At 39.6% G+C, this 22511-nt stretch overlaps 1 protein-coding gene across 1 annotated transcript in view; it reads left to right on the top strand.

Moving 5' to 3' along the window:
• The first annotated feature begins 4137 nt into the window (after positions 1 to 4137).
• Positions 4138 to 22511, top strand: part of LOC116697203 (protein ELFN1-like) — a 108853-nt gene continuing 90479 nt past the window's right edge. Inside the window, 1 exon segment of the mRNA XM_032528520.1 lies at positions 4138 to 4473. The gene's annotated coding sequence lies outside the window, so the exon portion shown is untranslated.

Genomic DNA, 22511 nt, shown 5'->3' with positions numbered 1-22511 from the left:
ATATTGTGTATTTCTACATTCACGTGACGTCCATGTGTGGATGTTTTTGTTGGCTACTTATATTTGACTGTTGAAGTCCTGTTTGTTAGTCCATGACACCTTTCAAATTGTCATTAAGATCAGGTTTAATTCAGGATGACACCCCCCCCCCCCCACACACACACACACATTTATTGAATGTAAACAAAAAGCTGCTTGTTCGCTTCTCTATCGTCATTGTGTTAAACCGGCCAATAGCGCACCAGGTGGATAAGCCAGTTGTGATTGGTTCCCGCAGATTTGCAACGGAAGCAATTAAAAATAAATGTAAAAGTTTCCAGCCTGAACTGCAGGGCAAAACCAAATCACCGGGCAGATTGGGCTGGGTTTACCTAGTCTAATACTTTTTACAACACTTGTTTATTTGAAAGCTATGGTTAGTGGTTACTTTCTACAGATGCAGATGAACAGAAATTATAACTGATAATCAGCAACAATCAAATAAATCATCTGGAAGTATGTAAAGTTGTTAAAATGTTCTCCACCTTAACCAGCAACATTAGTGATGCACACGCATAAGTACAATCCTGTAATAAAATATATATCAGTATGAAATGTGCAATTTTGCATAATGCATACTTTTTACTTTTGGTACTTTAAGTTTATTTTGATGCTGATAGTTATGTACTTTTACTTAAGTTTTACTTTAAATTTTGAATCCGGATCTCGTATTGGACTATTTCTACTACTACTTCTACTACTACTTTTCCTTAAGGTAAAGACCTGAAATACTTCTTCCACCACTGGCAACCTTTGAGCCTAAAACTTTGGTTGAAAAGATGCTTACAAGAGACCTCCAGCAAGAACATTTGAATAGCATTTGTCAAAGTATCTACAGTACATTTGCTGGGTTGAGCTTTGTCATTTCTTGTTTCCACAGAAAACTGGTCAAAGGTGGTTTGGTAGCTTGATGTGATGTGACATCATTACCACTGTCTTACTAGCTTTTTGGAGACCTTTCAACCCCGTATTATTGGTTTAGGTGCTTGACTGTTTCTATTATTTAAACAAAATGTCACAATGATACCAAAGCAGCTTTAAATTAATAAAACAATATATCTTCCTACATGTTCCAAATGTAGGAAATTCCCCGACAGTAAATGCTGTAATTGTCGGCAGTAGGAGCAGTGATGTAGTGACACTGCAAGTTTCAGCTTTTGCAGTCCGCACAGGCGAGGAATGTTTAGCTTTAATTTGATTGTTGCCGGTCGTTTCACATTGATTATTGCTAAAGACAGGGGCCATATGACTTGATTGCTTTTTAGCAGTTGGTATAATGAATCATTACACCTCTATTTAACACACATTGATCACAAGTACTGAGATACGCTACAAATCACACATTATTACAGTAGAAGAGTACCACATAATGTATTTCATTTATTTTGTATTTTTCACTACATGAGGACTTAACTTGGACTATAGTCCCTGAGTCCCCTGATTTGACATATGTTTAGTTAACTGATCAATTATACTGTCTTTAGTTTGTATTACTCGACTTCAAAGTCTAAATGCGGTTTTGAAGCCTTTTCAAATCGGCAAGGAAGCAAATTATGATGGAGAAATGCTGAAGCCTTTAATTATGTATTATTTTGTTTGTCTAAAAGTAGCCAGATTTGAAAAATATTGAGTCAAAAATACTGGAATCAGCTTAGAAATTACTCACCATGTGAATGTCTTTAATTATAGAAACCCCCTTCAGGTTACTTAAAGTAAAGGTCCCAGAGTTGTGCTGGCTACTACTTTGTCGGCTATACAACAGAACAGCAACTGTTACTGTTCCCGGTGCAGCCAAACAAACTCATGTTTTAATAAAGAAGTCAGACACTAATTGGCATTTTTCCATCTTGTCATGAGTAACCGTCATCTGATTTCATGCTGCAAAGTTTCCCACACAGCAGGGCACAGTAACAGGAGTTGGCGAGGAACTGCAGGTTGCGGCTTGTCGCCTGAAGCTCATCATCTAACAGCTCACTGTGGCTGCTCCGTCTTTCTCCCTGGAATATTTAAAACTGATCCGCTGTCAAACAGTGCTGAAAATTAGTGTTGCTTTGTACACGCATTTTGGATGAACGATCGCGGTTAGTGCATTGATGAATTCATTGCATTTCAATTGACTGCTTTTTTATTGACACGATAAAAGTCACTCCCCTGCTAAGCAGCTGCAGTGGGAAATGTTGGGTTTAGCAGTAACTTCATACAGCTCTGATACAACATAAAGAAAAGTGAGCTGATGTCATTGGTGAAATGTGACTACATTTACTCAAGTACTGTACTTAAGTACAAATTTGTATTTCCACTGTGTGCAACTTTATACTCCACAACATTTCAAGGACAAATATAATACTTTTTACTCTGCTTCATTTGTCTGACAGCTTGTACTTTTCAGATTACAGTTATCTTACTCTTCCAGTGGCATAACCTTAAACAACTACAGGCCTGACAACAGTATAGTGAAATTACATACAACACACAAACCCTTATCTGCAGTACTTCTACTTTTGATATTTGAGTTTTGAAATGCAGGACTTTTATGTAAGTCCAACATTTTATGTTCTGTATGTCTTGCCGGAAAAATGCTGACCATGAATAGTGTCAACAATGGGGTTTGGTTTAAAGAAAATGAAAAACTATCCTCACTGTCCTCTGGCTGTTTTGACCCAGTGCTACCTGTTACAGCCCCATGCATAATAGAAAACGGTCTGTCTTCTCATCGACCTTTTTCATTCCATTAATAACTAGTGGATGCTTCATTGTGTATTCAGCCCCTGTGGAGAAATTATCCAATAGGTCAGCAATAAGGTCAAAGGGCAGCAGATCTAAATTATATATGTCAATCATGGACTCTTCAGCACAGTCCCGTTTTAAAGAAGGTTGAGCATTTGAGGTCTTAATTTATATAGCAGAGCTGAAGACATGAAAGGGGAGAGAGAGGGGGAATGACATGTGGCAAAGCACTGCAGGGTGGAGTTGAACCTGCGGCCGCTTCGTCAAGGTGTGAACCTCTATATGTGGGCACCTGCTCCACCAGGTGAGCTACCCAGGCACCCAGCACAGTCTATTCTATTCTATTCTATTAGCCCTTATTATATTCTCTCCACATGTGCACAGAGACAGACCGGAGGAGGGACTTCTGTGAATGTAAGTCTCTGTTATGGTTCTTCCTCTCCCTGACCTCCTCTGCCTCTCATTCGCCTAATTCCTAATTACTCAATCAGGCATTATGAGGGTCACAAAGATGCGGTTCACTCCAATGTCAGCCTTCACCTACAGTCATATAGCGTCAGATGACAGGACATATATAGTCTCCATATCCACTATTGTGACGTATGACGTAAGCCGGAGAACATGCATCCATAGATTTATGTTATCTGTGAAAAAAGGGAAGCTCATTTGAGAATTTTAGATGACAGTACGCATATTCATCCATTCATTTCTCTTTCAAGTTGTCTATTTATCTGCCTCCAGGCTTGTGTGAGTGTGTTTGTGTGTGTTTGTGTGTGTGTGTGTGTTTGTCTGTCTGTACTAAAGAGGCAGTTAATCTGACCATGTCTGCTGGCAGGACATCAGGTTGACCCATAGTGCTTTTAGGCAAACAGCCAACATCAAAATAACATTGGACTGTTCGTTTGGGTAGGGCTACAGTAGCTTTGCCTCCAGGAGGACTTAATGCATCCACTAGCAGCTGAGTGCAGAGAAACACCCAGAAATGTGGGTTCCCATCCCTCCAAAAACAAAAGACTATTTCTCTAATGCTATGCTGTATGACTGTTTCATCCTTCAACTGGCTGGATTTCATACATTTTCAAACTTTCCCTGTTTGGGTTTATAGTACAGTACTAAACTTATCAGGCCATCTCACTCTCTAAATGGGAAACCATCTAATCTAAACTGTCTGCGGCGCTTCGAGTGCCATGCTACCCTCTCCCTTCCACCGGAACAGCTGGCGGAAGAGGCGACGGATTGAGGGTTGATTGAGGCACATATAGAAAGAGAGCGCGAGAGAAAACTGAATTCCAGCGAAATAATCACCGTCTGTTCCACGGTGTGCGCGCGCGCGAGAGAGAGTCAAAGGCAGTCAAATAGAGAGGGAGAGAGGAGGGGTGAGTGGAGCCTGACGCAGTGTGAGAGGCACAAACTGAGAAGAGAGAGACGGAGAACGAGGGAGACAGCGGCGAGGAGGCAGCATATCACATCAGGTGCAATTTTGCATCCTAAAAATCTTAACGCCACACTGGCTGCTGCTGAGCTCTTTCCCGGTCACCGCTGGGGCGACACGTGCAAGCTGGGACCAAATCAGTGACAGACCAAGACTAAAAAAAAAAAAACACTCACATCAACACGACCATTCATACTGCCAGAGGCAACGAGCGGACCGTTTTGCCGAGGAAGACCAGCGAGACGCTTTCTTCTCTTTCTTGGCATCTGGAGCAGGTAAAGTGAGAACCAGATGCGAACATCTGTAGATCGCGCACGAAACGTTTGGCTTCGTATTCATGTGCCTGTCTTGTGATGGCTGGGCTCGCAGTGCGTAGGGAACTTTAAAATACGCCAACAGCTCTGGCATTCCTGCGTTTCTGAAATCAAAGACTCTAAATCCGTCTCTGTGTGATTTTGTGTGTGTGTGTGTAGTCTTGGTGAATGATGGGAATTTGCTTGTTGGTTATTCCCAGCCTGCCTTGTTTGTCTTATCTCCATGCCGTTGTGTCCAGCGATAATGCAGGTGCAGATACATAGATCCGGATTAACATTATCAGCTCTTGCGCTGCCTGAACGTCCCGTTCTCCAGTCCTATGCAACCTATAGCTGTGCAACTTTGATCCGAGCATGTTCAACATTCATAGATATGAATGAAACGTGTCATAGGCTGGTCACTCGATATGTATTTAGTTTTTGTCCCGGGACGGGCTACAGTGCCGGAGTGAGTGACCGGCCCGGATAGCGCTCATACCCGCACCGCAGTCCAGCGGGCTGAGTGTTCAGCACCCTGGACAGCGGCTCTACACACTGTGGGCTGCAGGCAGTGTAACATCCAGCCCAATGAAGTCTTTTTTTTTTCGCTCTCTGAGATATCTTTGAAATGTTAATGGTTAATCTGTATGTTCTTGTCAGCATGTTTCTTATTTTAGATGTGAGAAATCTGTGGTAGGAAACACTTTAACACATCAGTCCCAAAACTACATTACTTCATATTCTAAGCTGCTGCAGGACAAAGATGTACACAATCCCCTAGGAAGATTTCAGTGGGACTGGGCACAGGTTTTAGTTTTTCCACGTTAGTCTCATTATTCAGATCCAGATCTACACACTGCAGAGGCTCCCAACACAAGTACTTGAGCATGCAAGAGACTGACCATAGTCAGACAGTGGACAAATTTAAAGGGGTAATCCAGTGATTTAGAGTGGCATTTTCAAAGAGCTGTGGGATTTACAAGAGAGAGATCAAAAAAATTAAATGAAATGAGTCAGTAGAGACTAGGGCTGGGCGATATGGACAAAATCCTCTATGCCCAAAATGGTAATTTCATATCTTGATAACAATATCACAATATAGCATGTTTTCTTTAATTCAATAAAAAATAGTAAACATGAGTTAACCACATGGCAAAGCCTTTTTTATACTCCTGTGTGCATTTAATGCTTGACAAAACAGAATTACGAAGAGTATTTTCTTATTTTATTAAGAACTTTAGGGCAAAATGATCATGACATTCAAGGCTCAGAACATGAAGCGTTGCCCAAATGACATAAATATAACCAGCTGTGTGCAAAAAAAAACAATATAGAAATTTTAAGGTCAATTTGATGATATCAATCTTCATGTCACCCAGTCCTAGCAGATCTTGACTTTTAGTCCCTAACACTGACGTCAACGTTGTTTCTATAATGCAACTGAAAAGCGTCTTTCATTAGACATCATCAGGATTATGTTTTTCAAATGTTGGAAATTTCCCCCAGAGCAACAGAAGACATTATGAAACAGTTGTTTTTTTCACATCCTATGTTATAATCCTCCCAACTAGTAAACTGAACTTGATATGCAATATCGGCAGAGTGATCCTTTATTAGAAAAACCTGAATGAAGGAGTGGAGACACTCAACAAACCCATATGCTTCCACACTGGGCATTGGGGGGCACTGAATGGTTTATTGAGCAATGGAAATTATGTAAACCAGATGCTTCCAAACCCAATTGCGAGTGACGTGTTAGATAGCGCCCTCAACCGCATCATCACAACATCCAAATGAGGGACTGTCCGTTATAAAAAATGGTGGTCGCCAATAGAGCAGAGACTTGTAGCATGTGATAGTCAAACACTTCCCTAAGAAACGATATGGTAGTTTTTTACCTGTCTGTGCGTTTATCACCATTTGGCATAAAAATATAATCCAGTTAATATGAGGCTGTGCAGCAAAAGTCCACTCTTGATGTGCACTAAAACACATTAGCCCACTGAGTGCATGTGTGTGACTTGAAGTCGCTCAGCCAGTTAAATTTGCTGTGCCCTGTGCCTACTGCCTACTGCCCTACTATCTGTTGTAACAGATGCTGTTGCCACTTTGTCCCATAGGGCATGGACTACTAACAGAGTTTTTCCACTGGCTGACTCCAATTGTTAGTGCTACAGAGGGAGAGAGAGAAAGAAAAGAAAGAGTAAGATTGATAGAAAGGGAGAGATAGACAAATACAGAAAAAAACAAAAAAAGCTTCAATGATTCACTTTCGGGATGTTATGCGCTGGGGTGTGAGAAATGGTCGACTTGCTCTTTTCAAGGCCAGAGATCCTTAGTCACAGCAAAATCCTGTGAATTCATTGATAACTATGTTAGAGGTCGCTCATCTTGCTTTCATCCTGCATTAGCACTGCAGTGCTCGCTGCGGTACACTTTTCCTTGTCTTAAGAGTTTTAAGAGCAGAACAAAGTGGTCTCTAAACCCGAACTGCTGTGCTTGATTATGCTTCTTCTTGAGACCCAACAACTTAAATAAAACTAAACAAAATATCTCTACAAGCAGCTGCAGAGTGAAAGCTTTTTTTGTGCTGTCGCAGCAGAAATGTCTGAACGGGTGATACTCTAATGGTTACATCTGTGATAAGGCAGGTGGCAATATTAGTAGTAATGAAAAGTGACAACTTTAGTAGTGAGGAACTGCCAGAATGTCTGCAAGTACAAAATGAATAAAAAGGGATAGGTTTAATGTCTGTGCTGTATTGTCATTGCACCCGGTTGTTACTTTCACTTCACCTGAAGTTGAAAAGGTGCTTTTCTTTTCCCTGCATGTGGTTGACTGTAGACCTTAAAGTAAGATATCCATCCATGCTACAATCTCAGTACCCAGAGGCATAACTGTGGGGCAAGTTCTCCAGGAATAATGAAGAAACACTGCTGCGTAATGGAAGATGCCTCCCCACTCTCCCGTCCATTAGTGCATTTTTCTCCTCTTTAGCTGCCACTGCAATGGAGTAACATGAAGCATGTCGCTGTTGAAATCCCAGGCTATATATTTCAAAATCAACTCTCATCAGTTGTTATTTGTCAAAGCCATCCATATTTCAACAGGAACCAGCTTTCCATATTAAGCATGTTGGTGCACAGAGAGCGGGCAGTATCTCTTGTCATAATGTTGATCTTTGTTGAGAGGGAAGCAAATCTGCATTCAGAGTGAACATGGCACCTCCCTGCTGACTGGGTCTAAATGTGAAGACATTTTTTACTCTGCTACTGTTGAGAAAATGTCTACTGTTACATTTATTCATTTTCTGTTTTGTTATTGAAGTAGGATTGGAATACAAATACGTTGTAAACAGTTCTTAGATCAGGCTACTTGAGAAAAATAGCCACACACACACACACACACACACACACACACACACACACCACACACACCACACACACACACCACACACACACACACACACCACACACACACACACACACTCATAAATGTTCTGTACAATTTTTAGACACACCCACACTCATGTCAGTCTGTATTACACACCAACACACACAACGGCCCACAACAGCACACCCCAATGTGAACAACACTTCTACATAGGACGGTAGGATGGATGTGTAGAACTGTGCAGACACACGTGTGCATACACAAACGCTAGAATATACTGTATGCATGCTGCATACACACACTTCTGAACACAGTCTATACACGCTCAAGCGAGCACATGGATTTATAATGTACCGTATTCCCTGTAGGAGGCTAGTTAGCATTTCAGGAAGATTGCACTAACACTGGGGAACTGTAATTAGGAAGTTATTGTTGCAAGTTGCAACTCTCACTCTCTCACACACACACACACACACACACACACACACACACACACACACGCACACACGCACACGCATGCACACATGCACACACCCAGTAAACAAGAGGGATGCAGTTTACTATCCGTTACTCCTAATCTGTGTTTCTTTTCATCAGTATGTGTACTATTCTTGTACGTTATATAAAGCGGTGGGTTCTAACTAAGTGCAGTTACTTATTTTGATTTATTGTACTATTTACTCCATAAACTGAATTTGACAGATACATTCACAAGTGGAGATTGATATTTTACAAACTTCCTCAACGTTACATGTTAACATTTTAAATGCATCTAATGGGGCATTTGTTAAATTTTGGTATTGCTTCTTTTCTTGCTTTTAGAAAACTATATTTGAATTCCTTTATATCAAAATAGAATAATCTAAAAAGCTTTATTTGAGTTACAATTACATATTGTTGGTATTATTGGTCAATAAAGATACAAAAAATGTATATCTTGTGCTCATAAGACTGATCAAACTTGTTGGTCAAGATGAATGAGAGAAAGACATCTTTTTGATTATCTAATCATGTGTCTGTGAGGTTTGTACCCCTGCTCACAGCATTGAAAAAACATTAACATTTGAACAATAACAGCTCTCATTCCAGGGACAGCATCCTTCTCAGTAGAGATCATTTCCATTACAAAATGTCAAAATAAGTGAACTGGCCCCTAAACATAGTCCAAATATAGGCATGTTGTGGGCGTAGGTCCATTCCCTTATCACACTGAATTAAATCTCACTCTCTGTGCTGAAATGGTGCCTAAATGCTTTTGGCCCAAGTCTCTTTAAATATTGATGGTTTTCATTTGGAAATCCTAAAAACTAGAATCACTTTATGTCTCAAGTTAAGAAATCCTTAGAGCTGGTTTCATTAACCCAGGCATGATGTTTTGAAACAATGAGACAACCCACCGGTGACCTCATACCTCATGTTCATCGCGTGAATGATGAATGAGCTGCTTAATGTATGCTGACGCATGTCTTGCTGATGCCGGCATGCAAGAACTAGAGCAAATCCCAACTTAAACTCTCCAGCAAGGGTCTCACACCTTCTCTTTTTCCTTTTTATCTCCACTCCCCAAACCCCGTTTGCCCTCCTCCCTCCTTTTCCTCTAATCTCTCACCATCTCTGCCTCCATCTTTCCATACCGTCCACAATTCACACACCCTATTCATGCAGCCTGCGTGTGTTTGAGTCAGCTAGTTTGTATGCTGGCTGCTGCTAAACCAGGCGAAGAGGACTAGAGGTGATAGAGACAGAAAGATAGATGGAGAGAGAGGTGGGGATGCCACAGGGTGAAATGAATAGCCGGAGGAAAAAAATAACAAAAGGGTGGGAAAGATGGAGAAAGCGTTCAATGGATGGGTTTTCCATTAAGTCTCTTCGTCTCTATTCTGTTTCATTACCTCTCTGCCCACTGTTCGGCAGACAACACTCACTCTGTGGCAGAGGTGCTTTGGAGAGACTGTGGCCTGGCTTGAAAAACCCTCTGATGTTCTGTTCTGAGGTGCTCTTCAGGGCTAAGAGCAGAAATCTTTCTGGCTGTCCCATTAACTACTAGAGGCTTGACTATTGGAATTGCATTACCTCTCCTGACCGAGCAGCACATTGGCACATCCTCCATTTCCCGACAGAGCTCTGTCATTCAAACCCCAGAGATACAAGCAGCAGCAGAGCAACAGGGAGATTGTTTTTTGATTTGTCTCTTGTCCAGTATCTTTAAGGCATCTGTCTATGCTTTCTCTTTTCTCCGGTGACAAATTTCTCTAGGGTTTGGGCATCATTTGTATCCCCCTCCTGTTGCTCGAATTATCCTGAGAGCAGCCATGACGGCGACAATGACAGAGAAGAAGAGCAAAAATAATTCTCTCTGTTAGGCAACAGATAACTTTCATATTTGAGGGACTGTTTCAATTCTGAAATGTTTTTGCTCCTCTTTGAAAATCCATCAGTCCATTTAAAGCCATAGTGCGTAGTTTCTGTCTGCACCATGAGGAATTTTAAGTAATAACAACAGTGTCGGCACGTCCACATGATACAAGCCTGCCGTGATCGTGCACGCGCCCCCACCCCTCCTCCACACAGTTGCCAGTATATACAGGTGGACACAGAGGATTAAAAAAACATGATGGACTCTTAAGAAGTGGTAATTACCTTCACTCAAGCTCCTGAAAGTCACCGGATGACACAATCTTCTGGAAATACTGAGAAATACAGGGAGAGTTGTGTGGAGCTGATAGTATTAATTAGCTTTGTAGCAACTCATTTGGGAATGGCTTGAATGTAACGGACGTTCATTAATATCAAAAAGTTACCAAAAAGCCCCAGAAACGTACTTTACAATCAGTTTACAATCTCTGTCATGTAAAAAATATGTAAAGGAAAACACTCATACTCATAAGTCTAGAAATATAACAACAAAGATTCAGAGACCTTACTTCCTGCATTGGGGTTTATAGCTTATGCAAGAACTTGTGGTGGAATGTACTGTAACTAAGTTCAATTATTCAAGTATTGTACTTTTCTACTAATTGACAGGTACTTTACTTGAGTCTTCTAGTATTGTACAAATACTTGATACTCCACTACAATAATATGACAGGTTTTGTTACTAGTTACTTTAAAATTAAGATTTTTATACACAAAACACACATAGTTTATATTATATGATGTTTAATTATAAGTCAAACTACCCAACAATATACAGGCTACAAGGACAGCTGAAATGATTAGCTGATTAAACACTTAGTTGATCAACAGAATTGTTTTGATCGTTTCCAGTTTCTAGGATTTTTCTGCATTGAGGGCTTTTACTTTTACTTTTAATACTTTCAAGTACATTTTCTTGATGATACTTACATACTTTTACTTAAGTCACATTTTTATTGTAGGACTTATACCTGTAAAAGGGCATTTGTACAGTGTGGTATTAGTACGTTTACTTATGTAAAGGATCTGAATGGCACCATTGGTGAGAACCACACATTTACTGTATCTTTCTGTATAAACTCTCAACACTCAATTTGGAAACCATAGTTGACCCTTAAACTGCAAATGTTGACTACAAAAACAGAAACCTTGATATAAGTAAAAAAAGTAACTAAGGGATGTTAATAATGATGTCAACTGTTAATAACGGTCACTTGTATAGGAAACCACAATTATTAGGACAGCATTACAACCTGAAATCTCTGAGAACGGTTGACAAGTAAGCACTTTCTGTCTTTTCGTGCTATGATGGAGGATCAAAAAGAATGACTGTGGGACTGACGAAGCTACTTTATGTGCATTTGTGATACATGTGCGAACGGGGCGTGTTTAAAGAGAAAAATCATATTTTTTCTGTGATTTACTCTGTCAAGTCATGTCAGGTTAAGTTTGTTTGTTAGCCCAATATGCTATTCCTATTCAGGGGCTTTCTGTCAGGATTTATAGAAATGGTGGACCCAAAAATGCTGAGTCGACAAAGCGGTGTTAAGTTCAAAGATTTAATAAAAATAAAAAGGGTTACTACAAAAAGAGTCCTGAAGTAAGCAGGCAAAAACAGTTCCAGAAAAGGTTGAGGAATCCAAAAGACCAGGAATCCAAAATAAACTGGAACACCGAGACGAAGTGGGTAGACATGTACAATGATCTGACAACAGACAGAGACAACACAGCAACTAAATACACAGGGTGACAAGGGTGAAACAAGGGACAGGTGACACAAGGGCTCAGAAGAGGTGAAACACATCAGGGTGGGGCAGACAATCACATTGGTGGGAAAACACAAGGCAGGATGTAACACAAGACATGACATGGGAGAAAACAGACTACAAATAAAACAGAAAACACTACAACAGAAAACCGCAACCGTGACACTTTCCAGGCCCTCAACAGCAACGGCTCTGAGCTCAAGCTTTCTGAGAATGGGAGAGAAATTAAAAAAAAAAACTATGTTAGCACATAAAAAATGGAACAAACTTTGAAAGAAAATTTAAGAAGAGATTCTGACTGTGCTACAGTACGTTTGTCAGCAGCAGAAAACGTCAGATGTGCGACTGATGGAGATACTGTCTGTAACTTGAAAGTTTCTACTGCAGGTTTGTATCAGAATGTGAAATAGCTTGTGTAGCCCAGTAATAATGGGGCTCAGGCAAGAGATTCCCAAGTAAAAAAAGTTGAAGGGTCAACTATGCTGTGTTTCGAACAACGCCACCACAGTGGGGCAAATGAACAAGGAGGCTTTGTTTCATGACGAAACGCTATTAGTTACTAATTAGTCTGAACGCAGCCTGACTTTTGCAATGTTGTTCAAAAAAACAGTAACGACAGACTTTCTGACTTGAATTGAAGGGCTTGTTAAATACCACAATTAAGCCATTAAAACAATTGAGTTACAACCTCAGTTTTCTAGCTAATACAGTACTACCATACACTTAAGTTTTTTTTGTCTATTATTAAACCTTAAAAAGCCTCCATTTCTTACATAAATAAATCTGCCAGCGCAGTAAAATCACTTCAGCCATTTTCCTGTTATTTCACGAAATTTCTAGAAAGGACTATCTTGAAAGACAACAAATACAGACAGATTGCTGTACCAGTAATACAAAAAATGAAGACATAAAATGTATACATGTATCAATTATGACACTGTTACAGTAAATCAAGACACACAACACGCCAACATACAGTAGTCAATAACACCAGTAAGGGACGGCACAACAATATTATACTTTATTTACAATAACGAGTATTCATACATGGGAGGGCTGATACAGCTTCTCCAATACAACAAATCCTTTCTTAGTGTTAAAACAGTTCAATTAATGTAGTTTCCAGTACATCAGCAGTATCCATTTGGCTGACAGGCAAGCCTGTTTGAAAATCAAGTGTAAAATGTAAGGTTTTTATAGTAAAGCAAGGCAAGGCAAGGTAGCTTTATTTGAATAACATATTTCAGCAACACAGAAATTCAAAGTGCTTTACATAAAACATTGAGTCAAAAAATATGAACACTCTTGTAACTGATTTGTATTGGATACAGGGTGAAATAAAGAAAGAAATGCAGTTTTTGCATATTAATACATAAACATCACCTGTAGTCTATAAATGTAATGGTCTAAACCAGGGGTCTTCAACGTTTTTCAAACCAAGAACCCCTTAACTAAAAGAGAGACGGAGCAGGGACTCACTACTACTAATATTGTATAAAATAAAGTTGCATATTAAACTGGGTCTATAATACATGTAGGGCGGCCTAAATCCTTTAAAATAAATGCTAATAACATGTTGGATTCATGTAAAGACATTTTAAATTTTGAAAGACTTTCAAAAGTTAACAATAATTAAAAGACCCCCCCCTGCAGTGACTGAGGACCCCCTAGGGGTCCTGGACCCCCCTGTTGAAGATTTCCGGTCTAAACCGATGCATAGTGATACTGACAGTTGGTGACATTGACTGATTTTTACAGCCTCTTCTTTTCTTTTGAAATCTTCTGACCAAACATGGAAGGTGTTTCCACTTTACTGATGTTTCGGTTGTGTTGTTTTTGTAACCTGTTTCATTTAGCACTTCAGTTATTCACAATCTTAGTGAAATCAGCCAATTGGCAATCACAACAGGGGCTAAACCATACAAACCTTTTTCAATTAGCACTTAGAAACCCCAGGGGAAACTACCAGTGCTTGACAGCCAACTGTATTTTGTGTGTGTGTGTGTGTGCACGCATGCTTGTGTCTGAAACGGACACAAATGAGAAACAGCGTACATATCTGACAGCTGTTGCAAGTTGCCTCTATGTTTCTGTTAGTGTGTTAGTGTGTGTGTGTGTGTGTGTGTGTGTGTGTGTGTGTGTGTGTGTGTGTGTGTGTGTGTGTGTGTGTGTGTGGTGAGTGTTGAGGCATATGCAGGGCATTAAATGTGAGTGAAAGCAATATTAGGTGTATTCGATTTTATAATGGCCGCCTGTAGTCAGCCTATCATTTTCTCCCTCTGTCACTGTCCCTTTTCTGTCTCTCAGGCATTGTGTTGTGCTGTGGCATGTGGTCTTCAGATTGATTTTGTTTGGAGCGCTTTGCTCAAAACCAAAAGAATTTACTCCTTAATTTTATCTTATCTGAGGAGGTAAGAAGGTGCTCTACAGAGTTGTTGTTGTTAAAACAACAGCCATCCAGTCTAGGCCTGCAACTAATGATTCATTTTCTGATCAATTAACCTGCCAAATGTTTTCTTAATTAATTACTTATTTGGACCTTAAAACATCATAAAATAGTTAAAAAAAGGGGAGTTTTATATATAAGATTATTTCTATTCTTCCCATTCATAATGTTAGCTGTTTCCCCGCTGCATGCAGTGAGAGTAGCATCAATCGTTTTTTCTAACTTGACACTGAACCCTGAATTGCGTGTGTGTGTGTGTGTGTGTGTGTGTGTGTGTGTAAGTGGTTACTGTTAAAGTGCTTTGAGTAGTCGTTAAGACTAGAAAAGCGCTTTATAAATACAGTCCATTTACCAACTCTGGACAAGAAGGTAAATAAGCACATTTCCCAAAATGTCAAACTATTTTTTGTAAACATTCCTCTAATTGTAGTCCATCAGTTTGAACTCATATAGAATGTGTATTAATGTAGTTAAACACTGAACATTGGATATAAATTGAAAATGAAATGGAAAAGTGTTACTTTTTTGTCAAAAGTGAAAATTGTGATTCGCAGTAGATATTCAGTGTAGCAAAACAGAGTTTGTTAAGATTGCAGAGCTTGAAACACAATTTCTTATAGGAGGGGGGGACAAAATAAAAACATGTACTCCCATCCTTAATTTTCCATCCCCCTGTGATCTCCATTACCATGACAAACAAGCAGCGCCCTCAACAGAACAGCGAGCATGGCAGGGCTCGGATACACAGAAACTTAACCAAGGTGCATGTTTTACAAGTTAGTTCATTTAAAAAAATATATATATATATATACAAACTGTAAGCAGCATAGAGCTACAACAAGCGTGTGATACTGGAAATGTATTTACAATAGTTGTATTGGATTGCACTTTACTGTATTGCTTTATTTTTTCCATCCTTTAGAAATTCTGTTCCACCTCCACATTTCTTTTGAGAAGCAGATGAATAATGTTTAATTGTCAGAGCAAAATTCCAATAAATTCCACCATATGTGAATCAGGTGCCAGGATATTACTATTAGCATGACTCGGGTTGGGGAGGCGTAGTAGTGGGACTGGTCTTTCCTGCAAAATCAACGTCGGGGATAGAGTAGATCATCTAATGTAAGGTGATAAAAAATGTGAGGTGACAAAAATAACAAATACTTAAGTTTAGTTCTTGTCAGACATCAGTACATGGCAACGGTAGATAATTTTGTTTGGCACATTCAATATGAGTAAGTTCAATTTCCTTTGGATTAAAATGCATACAGGAACAACAAGAAGCATTTAGACTACAAATACAAAAACAAGCATCCATCCACCCACCCGAATAGAGTAAAACAACACCCACATGTACCTAAAAGAGACACACAAAAAACACATGCAGCAACAAGTCACGTGTAACAAAAGAATGTTGAATAATTTATAGAGATGCTTGTTTTGTTTGTGACCCAACCGAGAAGGCCGTATACATTATACCAACAACTTTGTGTGTCACATAAACAAATGCACACAATACCTTGTTGCTAGGTGACACTGCTCCAACACAACCACTAGCTGAATGAAAAGTTAGTCACTTGTAAGTTAGTCACAGAATATAAAGAACTTAAAGAAGTCTGCTATAGCTTTAATGTAAACTATTTGCTGAAACATGTTTTGCCTATATTTTATATTCTGTTTTGGAAATGTAACATCTGATTAAAATTTGAATAGTGGATATAAACCATTCATTTACTAAATTTAAGGGAGGCTTAAAACATCACATTTTCCTTAAATTTGGGACCCATTCACTTGTTTTGAAGACATAAATGTGTAGTTAATGTATCCATGTTGTCAATCACTGCCTAACCTTTGGTCCTGTCGTCATACCTCCTGTGTTGATGCTGCCTTTCTTATAAATATTTCATACGGCAGAAGGAGAGCAGAGTTGTTTAAAGGTTTTAAAAGGTTTATTTCTAGAAGCCCTCAAACATACAACTTTAGAAGAGCAAAAACAATACTTCCATTTTATCTCCACCTTGCATACCAAAATAGAGAGATGCGTTTTTAGATGAGCTTCCAGATACAATCAGGGTAGCATATCATGGAGCACTCACACATGGCAGCAGCATGATGATGTCAAGACCAAAGTCACATCATCTTGGAGAGAAAACAGGCCGGAATCTCATCACTGCATCCTGAAATGAGATTACCACCACAGCCTTGCTTTTCATATAGAAGTCAATATATCATTCATCCTGCCTCTCCCTCCTTCTCCTGCAAACTGTATTAAATCCCAGATATGTCCCTTAGAATAAAAACCAGCTTGCTGGGTGGGTTGGTCGGACAAGAGACAAAGGGAGAAAGAAAGGAGAGAGAGAGAGACGTGAGTGTCGGGGACTTCACAGAGAGCAGAGCTTCTTTCTGCGTCACTCAGAGCAAGCTCAGTCAAGGACACATTGAGACGTGTGAACTGAAAATATCACACACGGGAGTTTGTATCTTTTGTGTGTCTGTCTCTGTATGCATGCCACACTAAGGTGCAGCATTATCTCTCTGCAACGCGCGCACACACACACACACACACACACACACACCACACACACACACACCACACACACTCTCTCTCTCTCTCTCAAATCCCTGTGCTTATATTTAAATTAAACACAATACATAAAAGACATTAAATACACGTGAAGCTGCTTTTTGCCTGTGAGATACACTCTTTGCCATAACCATCGTGAATTGAGGAGAACGTCCTCGTATAGAAGTGTATTCGGAAGAAAAGGAATCCTTGTACCTGTAATATTAGACAGGCTGAGTAACACTATACATACAAAAGTGAGTCATTTCTAAAGAACAATTCAGGAATGACGTGCTACTGTAATTAAAGAATTAAAGAATATGTGAATTGTTAAAGTCTTACTAACGATTTATCGAAGATAACCAACACTTAAAGAATGACAAGACCATCAAAAGCAGTTGATTAATTTCTTTTAACCAACTAATCTATTAACTGACTTAGAACTTAGTTCTTACTAAGGGAAATTAGTATACACATATACACAAATATATGATATATACAATTTATGATAATTTGGTGAGTGCCCTTTTCTATCTTAACATGCATTGCCCCCGTGCACTAAGCCAGGTTTGAAAGAACTTAACTGGCCTGCACAGAGCCCTGACCTCACCCCCATCCAACAACTTTGTGATGAAGTAGAACACTGACTGCGAGCCCCGCATGTTCTTACAGACAACAGCAATGTGGGAAATATGCAGTCCTCTCATTCTTCCCTGCTGAGCCAACACAGAGGGCTCCTGCAAGTGAGAACAGGGTCGTCCTGCAGAAAAGTTAAAAAAAAGAAGTAGGCCCAACTTTTGCCGCAGCGCGATTTGGGACGCTGCTTCGTTTAGCGATCAAATACATTTGAACAATCATCCAGGGTAAATTACTTTGTAATGTGATTGCCTTTATTTCTACTGTGTACTATCTGCACTGCAGATTACAGACGATAAAAACGTCACAATGCAAAATACAGCAGAAAGCAGCAAAGACAAACCACCATAAATGCAGATATACAGCTCAGTGCTTGCAGCCACAGAGAACATATCCCCACAGGAAGGAGCAGAAAAAGTCTACTGTCCTTACACTATACCTCATCACACAGCAGTGTGACTCACCCACCCTTGTCTCCCCTCTCTAGTCTACAGTTGCCAACTCAGCTATTTAGCTCACGTCTGCCCTCTCTGACCATGCATGGTCTCACCCTCCCCCGTCCCCCAGTCCCCCCCACACTCCTGCTCTCCTCTGTTCTCCTCTCTCTCTCCTTCTATTGGCTTTTGCTGCTCTATAACAACTCTTAACAAAACCACTCATGCACACCTACCCATATGCCTGCATTGCACACACATGCGTTTAAGGCACTTAATGTACTTAAGATGCAAATGCAACATTAAAGAGTGTCCTGATCAGCACAAGGTCCTGAAGCCAACCACTTTAATGAGGTCCTTTGGGATGTACGCATGTGTGGATTGCACATGATTGTGTTTTGTGTGTGTGTGTGTGTGTGTGTGTGAATGGAGCTCTTTCTATGATAGCTGAACAGTTGACTTCTGTCTGTGGTATGGATGTATGTCCACATTTTCTACAATTAGAACTTTCGGAATATTTGTCTCTTCTTCTTTTACCCTCGCAGCCCTTTGATGTGTGCAGTCAGCAGCTGTGTATCAACGGGCCGCGAGCCAATCAGAAGCCGACTAGGGCTCCTTATACTTTGGTCCAAAACCACAAAACACTGGACTCTTTGATTTGAGTGACACAATCATTTTGTGTTCAGTTGATGATAAAATGGGACAGAAAAGTCTGCTGAGGATTCAAGAGTTTCTGATGAGTCTGGGTAAATATTGCATCCACCATGTAAGGCAAGGCAAGGCAAGGCAGCTTTATTTGTATAGCACATTTCAGCAACAAGGCAATTCAAAGTGCTTTACACAAAATCAGTTAAACAGATAAAACACAAGTAAAAACAGTTAAAAATCACAAGCATTAAAAACCGGTAAAACACATGAATAGACAGTTAAAAACAAAGAGAAACATAAAACACAAGAATAAAATTTACAGTGCAGCATAAGAAATTTAAAGAAATGATTAGTCATTTAAAGAAAGGCAGCATCAAATAGAAAGGTCTTCAGCCTTGATTTAAAAGAACTGAGAGTAGCAGCGGATCTACAGGTTTCTGGGAGTTTATTCCAGATATGAGGAGCATAGAAACTGAAAGCTGCTTCACCCTGTTTAGTTCTGACTCTGGGGACAGAAAGCAGACCTGTCCCAGATGACCTGAGAGGTCTGGGTGGTTCATAGTGTAGTAGCAGATCAGCAATATATTTTGGACCTAAACCGTTAAGTGATTTATAAACTAGCAAGAGTACTTTGAAATCAATTCTTTGAGACACAGGAAGCCAGTGTAAAGACTTCAGAACTGGAGTGATGTGATCCAGTCTCTTGGTCTTAGTGAGGACTCGAGCAGCAGCGTTCTGAATCAGCTGCAGCTGTCTGATTGATTTTTTAGGGAGACCTGTAAAGACCCCGTTACAGTAGTCAAGTCTACTGAAGATAAAGGCATGGACAAGTTTTTCCAAATCTGTTGACACATAAGTCCTTTAACCCTTGATATATTCTTAAGGTGATAGTAGGCTGACTTTGTAATTGTCTTAATGTGGCTGTTAAAGTTCAGGTCTGAGTCCATGACTACACCAAGATTTCTGGCTTTGTCTGTTGATTTTAACATTGTTGTTTGAAGCTGAGCGCAGACTTTTAATCGTTCCTCTCTTGCTCCAAAAACAACCACCTCAGTTTTTCCTTCATTTAATTTCAGAAAGTTCTGGCACATCCAGCCGTTAATTTGTTCGATGCACTTAGTCAGTTTTTGTATTGGACTATAGTCCCCTGGCGATAAGGTTATGTAAATTTGTGTGTCGTCCGCATAACTATGGTAACTATTTTGTTTTTCTCCATAATCTGAGCCAGTGGAAGCATGTAGATGTTAAACAGAAGAGGCCCCAGAATGGAGCCTTGCGGAACTCCGCACGTCATATTTGTACGCTCAGATGCATAATTACCTATAGACACAAAGTAATCCCTATTCTTTAGGTAGGATTCAAACCAGTTTAGTACTGAGCCAGAAAGGCCAACGCAGTTTTCCAATCGGTCTAGTAGTATGTCATGGTCGACCGTGTCAAATGCAGCACTGAGATCAAGTAATACTAAGATTGAAATTTTGCCATTATCTGTGTTAAGGTGGATGTCATTAAAGACTTTGACAAGAGCCGTTTCAGTGCTGTGGTGTGGTCGGAAACCCGACTGAAAGGTATCAAAACTGTTACTTAGTGACAAGAAATGGTTGAGTTGTTGAAAGACTACTTTTTCAATGATTTTACTTAAAAACGGAAGGTTTGATATTGGCCTATAGTTGCTCATTAGTGACTTGTCTAGGTTGTTCTTTTTTAAGAGTGGCTTGATTACTGCAGTTTTCAGGGCCTGTGGAAAGATACCTGAAAGAAGAGATGTGTTCACAATCTGTAGAAGATCAGAAGTCAAACAATTGGAAACATTTTTGAAAAGTCCCGTTGGTAGAACATCAAGGCAACAGGTCGAGGTTTCAGATGTTGAATAATGTCCTCCAGGTTTGATGGTTGATCGTGTGAAATTCTGTCATATTGGAACTATTTTTGCTTGAACACTGTGACAACACATATCCTGGACTTGATATGGAGGCACTGACTGTTTGTCTAATCTTTTGAATTTTGTCTTTGAAGAAGGAGGCAAAGTCATTGCAGGCCTTGGTAGATAAAAGTTCAGATGCTACTGGTACTGGAGGGTTTGTTAACCTATCAACAGTAGCAAACAAAGCACGGGAATTATTATTGTTTCTAGAGATAATATCAGAGAAAAAGGACCTTCTTGCATTCCTCAGTTCCAAATTATAAATGCGAAGTCTCTCTTTATAGGAGTTATAATGGACCAGGAGATTTGTTTTTCGCCACCTTGTAGCCTACATCTAGTCTGTATTAATAATGATTTGGCCACTTGAGCCTTTCTGTATATGCATTTAAATTAGAGCCACATACTGTATGCATATTATTACACCAACTGACTATACTTTAATTAGTGTCTTGGGGGACTTTTCAAACGGCTAAAATAGAAAATCTAAATAAACCACAGGGGTGTTGACTGGCAAGGCTATGAGAGTCAATTCCGGACACGAACCAAGACTTGTTTCCAAAGATGTCACGACTCACAGTCCTTAAACATTCTCAAAATAAATAACTAAAGCAGTTGATTTAAAAAACAAAATACAACATAATTGTTCAACACTGTGGTCTATACCTTTCTTTAACTTTATGGTAAACATTTTGGAAAAATGTGACAACGTTTCCAATCTTTTTCCAGCTTAAAGACTAAAAGCAAAGATTAGTGACAGAACAGAAATTGAAATTGATTTGTTTTGCAGAATTCATAGAGTTTATTGCTAATGTCTGCATTAATGAGAAACCTGTCACATATTTGCTTTCATGTTCACAATGGCATCCTGGACAGTCTTTTTACCTGCTTAGGTAGCTCTTTTGTAGAGGATTTGCCAGTTTTTATGAACTTTTTCTTCCTTGTCCTTCAAAAGGAAAAACTTATTTAAGATGCAGTAGAGATTTTGTCTTGCTGTTCATGCCATGGTGACATATATGTGTCACCATGGCATTTACAATATGTATATATGCATATATGTGTAAAGTTGTATGTCAAGGAGCATCCCCAATTCATGTCCCCATAAGGACCAATTACCTCCATCATCTCTGACACTGTGCTATTGTCCCATTGAATTGTGTGTGCTGTGTTCATTAAGATCTTTGAAAAATTATAAAATTACTACATCTACCATGATTTCGTTGATATCATTTACATCTATTGGGTAATATCAGTCATAACAACGCATTATTTGATAATGTAATCTTAGTTTGTTTTGGAGGGGAAACCATAATTTGCTGGTATGTTGTAGTTTAGTTGTATTGCCTTGGAAATGTACTGAAGTACAATGTGCGATGTGTTATGAAGTATCAGGTGGAAGTACTCAAGTAAGAACCTCAAAACTTGTAATTGAGTGCACAATTTGTGCATCTTAAACGCACATCCCATCAATGTCTTTTTCTCTGAGGAAACTCTCCAGAAGATATTTTGTGTTAACGCTCATCTTTTCCATATCAGCTTGTATGTGGCATCACAAACAGACATGTCATATGTCAGACATATCCTGTAAATTGACCTGTTCTCTTAACCTGTTAGGATCACAATAGATCAGTCTTCTAATGTCTCCCCTTGTGACTGGTTTTCAGGAGCACATATCTACTGAACAGGTCATCCTGGGCCATCTGCTGCTTGTCAGTGGCTGATTACTGTCGTTGTCTTCCTGCTTTGTCTGCCACCTGGTTGCTAGAGTAACAGCATGGCATGGTCATGAACATCCAGT

This window comes from Etheostoma spectabile, chromosome 2 (assembly GCF_008692095.1).
Source record: "Etheostoma spectabile isolate EspeVRDwgs_2016 chromosome 2, UIUC_Espe_1.0, whole genome shotgun sequence".
In the NCBI taxonomy this organism is placed as follows: Eukaryota; Metazoa; Chordata; class Actinopteri; order Perciformes; family Percidae; genus Etheostoma; species Etheostoma spectabile.
This window is presented reverse-complemented; position numbering and strand designations above follow the sequence as displayed.